A 7,456-nucleotide genomic window follows, 5' to 3' on the forward strand; every position below is an offset into this window, starting at 1 on the left:
GTTTTTCCCTGGATGCTTTAGATTGGACATTTCTATAGACTTGCTTTAATTGGGACATTTTCTCGGTCTTAGAACTGTAAACTTGTAATGTATTAAATTCCCCCTTTAAAAAAGCTGTGCCATTTCTGGTATATTGCATTCCGGTGGGTAGCAAACTAGCACAGCCCCTTTGAGGGCCTCAAAGAGATCTCTGCCTAGATGAAGTCCAGCCACTCTGCTAAGGCCCCCGGTATAGGAAGATGGCATGTGGGGCAGTAAGTGGGGCCCTGGAAGGCCAGGCGATGGGAGTCAGAAGCCAGCTGCTGTCCGGGGATCCTGGAGAACAGGTGGCCTCCCCCCACCCCAACACCAGCCCCCCCACTTCTCTCCTCTTCATTTCCCCAGTCTCCTCCCCACGGCCTTTTATATCCCATCCTAACCCCACCCCCTTCCAGACCCTTTAGAGTCTCAGTTCCCCACTTTCCTTCACCAAGGGCCCCCTCTGTTGTTACCCGTCCCTGCCCTGACGCCAAGCAGACCTTTCTCCCCTCTAGGGTTGCGTCTGCTCTGAGCAGGCCCCGGGACCCCCCAACACTGCCTGGCACTGCCAGCATTGGCCTGGTGTGCCAGCCACTGCCCAGCCCTGGTCCTGCCCCAGCCCTGTCCGGGCTCCAGTGAAGTGCGAGCCACAGCTCCTGTCCTGGTCTTCCTCCTGCCCGGGACCTGGGCTCAGGACCCGCCGTACTGCCGAGCGGGCATCCTCCCCTTGTCTCCTGGGCTCCCCGGCCTGGGTGGGGCGGAGAGGGTGTGGGCGCGGAGAGGAGCTTTATAAGGTTTCTCGTTCGCACTTCTGTCCCCTCTCTATGTCCCTCCGTCCCTCACCGTGGGGCCTCTAAGGCAGGGAGGCCCCTTCTGTTTCTGAGCCCCATTTGCCCAGCACCACAGGGGGCTCCTGTAAGCCCCGCAGGGGTGAGATGCTCCAAGTGGGGAGGGGACAGGGCAGCTTTCAGATACCTCGGGGGTATCTTTGTGGCCCTCTCCTGGGGAGCTTCCCTGATTGAGATGCCTCTCCGCTCTGCTCTCACAACAGAGCTCTATAAAGGATATTCCAACAGAAAAAGAAGGAAAGAAAGCTGCAGGGCAAGAGGTCCCCAACTCTAGGACCCCGTGTTTCTGCTGCTTTGCCTCCCTTCCTTCCCTCCCCTCCTGGTTCGAGGTCCTCCCTCCTCTCCAGGGCAGTGCCTGGCAGTGATGGCACATCTGGGTGGGTCGGGTGGTTCCACTCAGTGGGGGTCGCCTGGCTTCAGAGGGGTAGGCAGCCGCTGGGCGGTCCCATGAGTGGGCAGGGCGGGCGCTGTGCGGGAACTGACGGCACAGGGGAAGGGCACTGGAGGCCACGTCTTAGGCCGACAAATATCCCCTGCATCTGTCCAACAGAGAGGGTTGAGCAGAGGGGTCCTGGACACGGCGCACTCAGCACTGCCCCGGCCCCAGCCTCGGCACTAGGCAGCGCGTTCAAACCCACGTCTCTAAGCAAAGGCTGGGCCGTGGCTGAGTGCGGGTCTCACACCTGCGGCCACAGGCGCAACCACACGCGCCCCCAGCACTAGGAAAAAGCGATTTCCCCTGCTTGGCCCAGCCCGGTAACTGCATTTTGTTCTCCAGATCTGGGCTGAACTGCTCTTTCCTCAGTGGCGCCGTCCAAGCCCGGACTCAGCCGTCTCCTTTCCAGTGTCATGTGCCTCCCTCCACTTTAAGCCACCCATGTGCTGGCGGCTGCTTGTGTTCTGTATCTCTGGCTCCAGCAGAAGCCCCCGTTGTCAGGTCTGCCCCCGAGGCACTCCTAGTTCTGGCAGAGTGCCTGCCATGAAGCGCTCGGCAGACGTCTGTGACTGTGGGCAGGCCATGTGAACTAAAGTCCACGCCCCTCATCTATCATTGGGGAGACAAAGATTTCACAAGCAGTCATCCGTCTCGTAAACATGTATACAGGACTTTTCTTTTTTAAAAATATTTTCATTGAGATAACTTCATGCACATACAGCCCATCCAAAGTATACAATCAGTGGCTCACAATATCATCACATAGTTGTGTATTCATCACCATGATCATTTTTAGAACATTTGCATCCAGAAAAGAAGTAAAAAGAAAGAAAAAAAACCACATACATCTCATACCTTACCTCACTGACCAGTAGTATTTCAATCTATCCCAATTTTTTTTACATCATATGCCCACCCCCCATTATTTATTATTATTGTCCTTTATCTCATCTGTCCATATCCTGGATAAAGGGAACATCAGACACAAGGTTTTCACAATCACAGTCATGATGTAAAAGCTATGTAGTTATACAATCATCATCAGTAATCAAGGTTACCGAACACAGTGAAATAGAGTGGACTTCCCTTCAGCCACTTCAATACACCATAAACTAAAAACGGATACCTATAGAATGCATAAGAATAACCTCCAGGATAATCTCTTGATTCTATTGAAATCTCTCAGCCACTGACACTTTATTTTGTCTCACTTCTCCCTTCCTCCTTTTGGTCAAGAAGGCTTCCTCAATCCCATGATGTCAGGTCCCGGCTTATCCCGGGATTTCTGTCCCATGCTGCCAGGGAGATTTACACCCTTGGGAGTCATGTCCCACGTAGAGGGGAGGGCAGTGAGTTCACCTGCTGAATTGGCTTAGAGAGAAAGGCCACATCTGAGCAACAGGAGGGGTTCCCTGAGGGTGACTTTTAGGCCTAATTATCAGTAAATTACCTTCTCCTTTGCAGGAATTTATTTCATAGGGGCAAACCCCAAGATCAAGGGCTCAGCCTATTGAATTGGCTGTCCCCACTGCTTGCTTCCCAGATGGGGAAGTTTAATATTTCATCCTTTCTTCCCAGATCCCCCAAGGGGACTTTGCAAATACTTTTCTTGTTCTCTGCTCAAATTACTCTCAGATGTATCAGGGCATCACACTAATCTGGACAAACCTACAAGATATCACACCCTATTAGATTCAGCGTAATTATGGAGTTCGAATAAATTGACCATACAATGAATAAGGGAAAGGGCTTATTTATTTTAATGCTGCTCAGGTGTGAGGGACATAATCTCATATTAACTTCAGTAGCAAAACAATATATAGAAAAGTCCCATATTACAGGAATAAAAAGATTGACTAGACAATTTATACAGTAAGTGTTGAAGAAAACTAGAACAGGCCAGCGGTCAAACAGCCAACACCATCAGTTGAGAAATGCCGCCAAAGGATCAACATAGATTGAGCATCATTTGCCATGTAATATCTTGGCTTTTTTGCTTGGAACATAAAGGCAGATTCACAACATAAACCCTATTAAGTATATGTATAAGTTTATACTTCTTCTGAAATTAAAAATTTGAATGGAACATATATTAATAGCTCACGCAATGCTAGTTTTCTGTCGAAGTTTAGAAAATCAGGTTGGCACCAGATTGAGGTAGATGTGAGAAGTGACTGCACTGGGCAATGTTTAATCAAGCAATCATGACTGTAAGAAAATACTGAGTGCTTATTTCCAAGTATGAACTATAGGTACAATCCAAAGGCCACAGGTAGAAAGTTTCTCATATAAAAAAATACACCCAACTTTTAGAAGACCCAGCTTTAGTCGTGGCTTCACCACTGAAGAGCAAGATCTAGTATAGGTCATTTCTTAGGAAGATGATTTGAAAAATTCACAACATTATCTTAGATCCCATCTAAAACCTTTGAGGATCGTTTCCGACCAACTAGAAGGTGGGGGAAACCCAATTAGCAAAATCAAATGTTACAGCCTCTCACAGGTGTTAAGACTCACCAACAGTCAGCCAAGGCAATGCCTTCACTCCTAAGGACTTAAGAAGTTTTCACCTTAAAGATTACCTTTAAAAAAACCAAAGCCTTCTTTTCTCTTATCCCGACACTCTACCTCAACATGCACAGCTGTGCTACAGGATAAACTCAACTTGTCTTCTATGTGGCATCGACTGGCCGACACCTCGGTATGCACAGAACTGACCTTAAAATTGATATAAAAGTACTTTAATTCATGAAAGAAAATAATAAAAGTACTTCAATTCATGAAAGAAAATAATGCTTAGAAATAACATGTTTAGTCTACACAGGTTTAAAACTTTGGTCACCTAGTAAATTCTGAATTGACTCTCATGAGGCAGTAGATTGAATACTTTGCATTGCATTTTGGTGTGGAAACTAACAAAGTTAAGCTATATTAGGCTTGTAGTTTGACAGCACAATGTTTATTTGCATGTGAAGTGCCAGGCTTATAGACTAACCAATAAGTAAACTTTAAAATCTGCTCTGAAGCAGTGAGGATGATATCTTCTAACTGCCTTGTGGAGCAAGTGAATATTCAATCCTGCCGGTTCCAACTAGCCTGAGGTTTCCCCTCTGGAAAGCCAAGATTCCTGCAGGAACAGTTATATACAGTAAAGTCACCTACAGCCTACCTGCTTGGAAAAACCAAACACAGACAAGCTCTTTCATAAAAATCCTACCAGCCTTGTGTCTTAAAGGACTAGTTTTGAGGTAGCGACACAATTTCAAAGATGCCATCAAATATTTCCATTGGGCTATTTTGTGCTGTAGCTGGTTGATACGTTTCAGGTAGCTGATTTTTTCTGTTTAGAAAGAAAAAAAATCGGCAAAGTAAGAATGCATCCTCAGTTCATTTAGAACTCAGCATCCAAGGTAAAAGAATTTTCTGCTGAACTTGACATGGCTCCCATCCTGAGTTGCCTTACTCTCTCAAAGAAGCTGGTCTTCCCTTCGAGTGAAATATTCTCCATGAAGAGAACTGGATCCTTGGGGGTGCAAGGGGAGTTCAGTGGTAGAATTCTCGCCTGCCGTGTGGGAGACCTGGGTTCCATTTCCAGTCCAAAAATCAAACAAGCAAAACAAACAAACTCAAATTCCACAAACGGTGCTATAATAACGGGATCAGGATACTCACATGGAAAAATAGTGAAAGGTGACTCTGCCATACAGCATACAAAAAAAATAAAGGTCAAATGGAAACGGATTCTCTTACTCTGAAAACCCTGCTGAAACCCAGTTCCAGCATAAGTCTGTCTGCCACAGATTCAATGTACTGCTTCATTAAATGCAATTCATTCCAATCAGCTTCACAAGCAAGACCTCTGCAGGAAACTCCTGCGCTATCCTAAAAGCATTGATAATTATTTCTTTTACTCTCTTTTCTGAAGGCTTGTGAGGAGGTGTTTGAACGCGAGGTAGGCAAAGTCACAGCGTAAACTCTCTTCTCTGCTAATAAGTTCGCTGGAAAATGTGAGACCAGGCATGAGCCCTCATTTCTTGTGCGAGAAGACCGATGCAAAAGAGCCAAAAAAGAAGATTCCTTCTGCTGCAAGAGCTACGGCATGTTGTCTGTCCATAGGTAGCTTCTTTGTCCCCATCCAACATAAGGCCCAGTCTGCCTTCTTTACACAAGGCATCGTTTCAATTGCACTGAAGAGAAATTCCCTTTCTTTGGAATCTTAAGTGTCAATACGGAGACTGTGCATTTCAAAATTTACGTTTTCCATGGTAATTTGTAAGCCATAGAAGCAGTGTTCTTCTGTCATCTGAACTTCTTGACTAAATCGCTCCACCAAGCTTTCATTTACTATGCCATCACTTGCTGCAAAGAAAGCCAGAACATGTGATATAAAATCTCTCTCCCCAGGCTTCCGCGGGGAGTGGGCAGCACTGGCCAGAAGTTTAAGTTTTAAAATATGGACCGTATCATCCTTTACCCTGTATTCTGATTTACCGTAGTCCTGTCCAGATCAGCTTCATTCATATCTCTGCTCGAAGTCTGATCCCTTTTCCTACTTTTCAAACTTTGCTGTATAGGGTACTGACTATACTAGCTGACTTTCCTAGCTTCAGAGATCTAAGTCTGAGTCTCAGGTGTCATCTAAATAAATACCCGAAGTGTGAAGGGATGACCAGATTATACACAAATAGTTCAGTATCTTAGAATTTAGAAATAACAGTTACAACTCCAGAATAGATATGTCTGCTGTAAGAGTTTACAATCTAGGACCCTTTTCAAAAGGCCCCAACCTGATAACCCATGCTCTCGATGTCAGTACTGAGTTTATATATTATAGTCAGTCTGTATGAGTGAGGCATACTAATATTTGTAATTTTGTTTCTGCCATTTCATTCAACAAACAGCCCTTAAGGTTCATTCACTCAGTTACGTGCCTCACAACTTCATTAGCCCACTGTATGCATACACCATAGTTCCCCCTTCCGAGTTCCCTACAGCTCAGTCGCTGCACCCTTAGGTCACCTCCAACCACTGTGTGTGCAAATGTCCATTTGCGTCTCCACTCTCAGTTCCTCCAGGCTTATATTGAGCAATGGGGTTGTAGGACCACATAGCACCCCCACTCCTAGCTTCCTGTCACCACTGCCCTCCAAGGGGCTGCACCTCTCAGTTCTCTTCCAGCAGTGAATAAGTACATCACTTTCTCCAGTACCTGTTTCTCTCTGTTCAGTTTTATTCACACATCATACAATCCAACCTAAGTAAAAAAAAATCAATGGCTCCTGGTATGATCACATAGCCATGCATTCCCCACCACAATCTTCATTAAGACGTCCTTTTGTTAGGATTTTTTTTGGAAAGGTAGACACTTGTAGCTTTTTTTTTTTTTTTTTTTTTTTTTTTTTTGACAGAGAGAAGGAAGGAAGGATAGAAGGAAGGAAAGGAGGAAGAAAGGGAAACATCTTTTAAACATTTTCTTGTTTTATTGTATTTTTGTTTCTCCGTTTTTGTTACATGGGCTGGGGCCGGGAATCGAACCGAGGTCCTCCGGCATAGCAGGCAAGCACTTTGCCCGCTGAGCCACCGCGGCCCGCCCCACTTGTAGCTTTTAAGTAGTCAAATTTATCAAGTTTTTAGTTTCAGCTCCTTTTCACGATTAAAAAGACATTTTCCTCGGGTTGTTTAAGCACCTTTATGGCTTCATTTTTTTTTTTTCCATTCAACTCTTTCAAGCCCTGTGGAGTTTCTTTTGGTATAAGAAGTGAGGAAGGGTGGAACATTTCCTCCCCATTGTTTCAATCCTATTTATGGAAAGCTTTCTCGTTAATGTAGAATGTCATCTTTATCAATACTAATTCCCATATGTATTGGTTGTGATGCTTTTCACTGCAAGTACCAGAAAACTCACTCAAACTGGCGTACAGAATAAGGAGAGGTATCAGCTCATGTGATAGGAGCCAGAGGCAAGGTAGATTGTCAGTGACTTGGTGATGTTTGTCCAGCAGCTCTGCTGTCTGCTACATAAATGTCATCATGGCCACGTGATGACTGGGATCGATCAGGGCCATGTGCTTCCTTCTGTACTTACCTTGTGCTTGATGAACGGGTGACAGAATTCTCCTGGCACTTCTCCGAGGTAGCTACTGTAATAACCCAT

At 45.5% G+C, this 7,456-nt stretch overlaps 1 pseudogene; it reads right to left on the minus strand.

Moving 5' to 3' along the window:
• Window positions 1-1,444: 1,444 nt before the first annotated feature.
• Window positions 1,445-7,456, minus strand: LOC143645499 (ribonucleoside-diphosphate reductase subunit M2 pseudogene; annotated as a pseudogene).

Source organism: Tamandua tetradactyla, chromosome 9 (assembly GCF_023851605.1).
Source record: "Tamandua tetradactyla isolate mTamTet1 chromosome 9, mTamTet1.pri, whole genome shotgun sequence".
Classification (NCBI taxonomy): domain Eukaryota; kingdom Metazoa; phylum Chordata; class Mammalia; order Pilosa; family Myrmecophagidae; genus Tamandua; species Tamandua tetradactyla.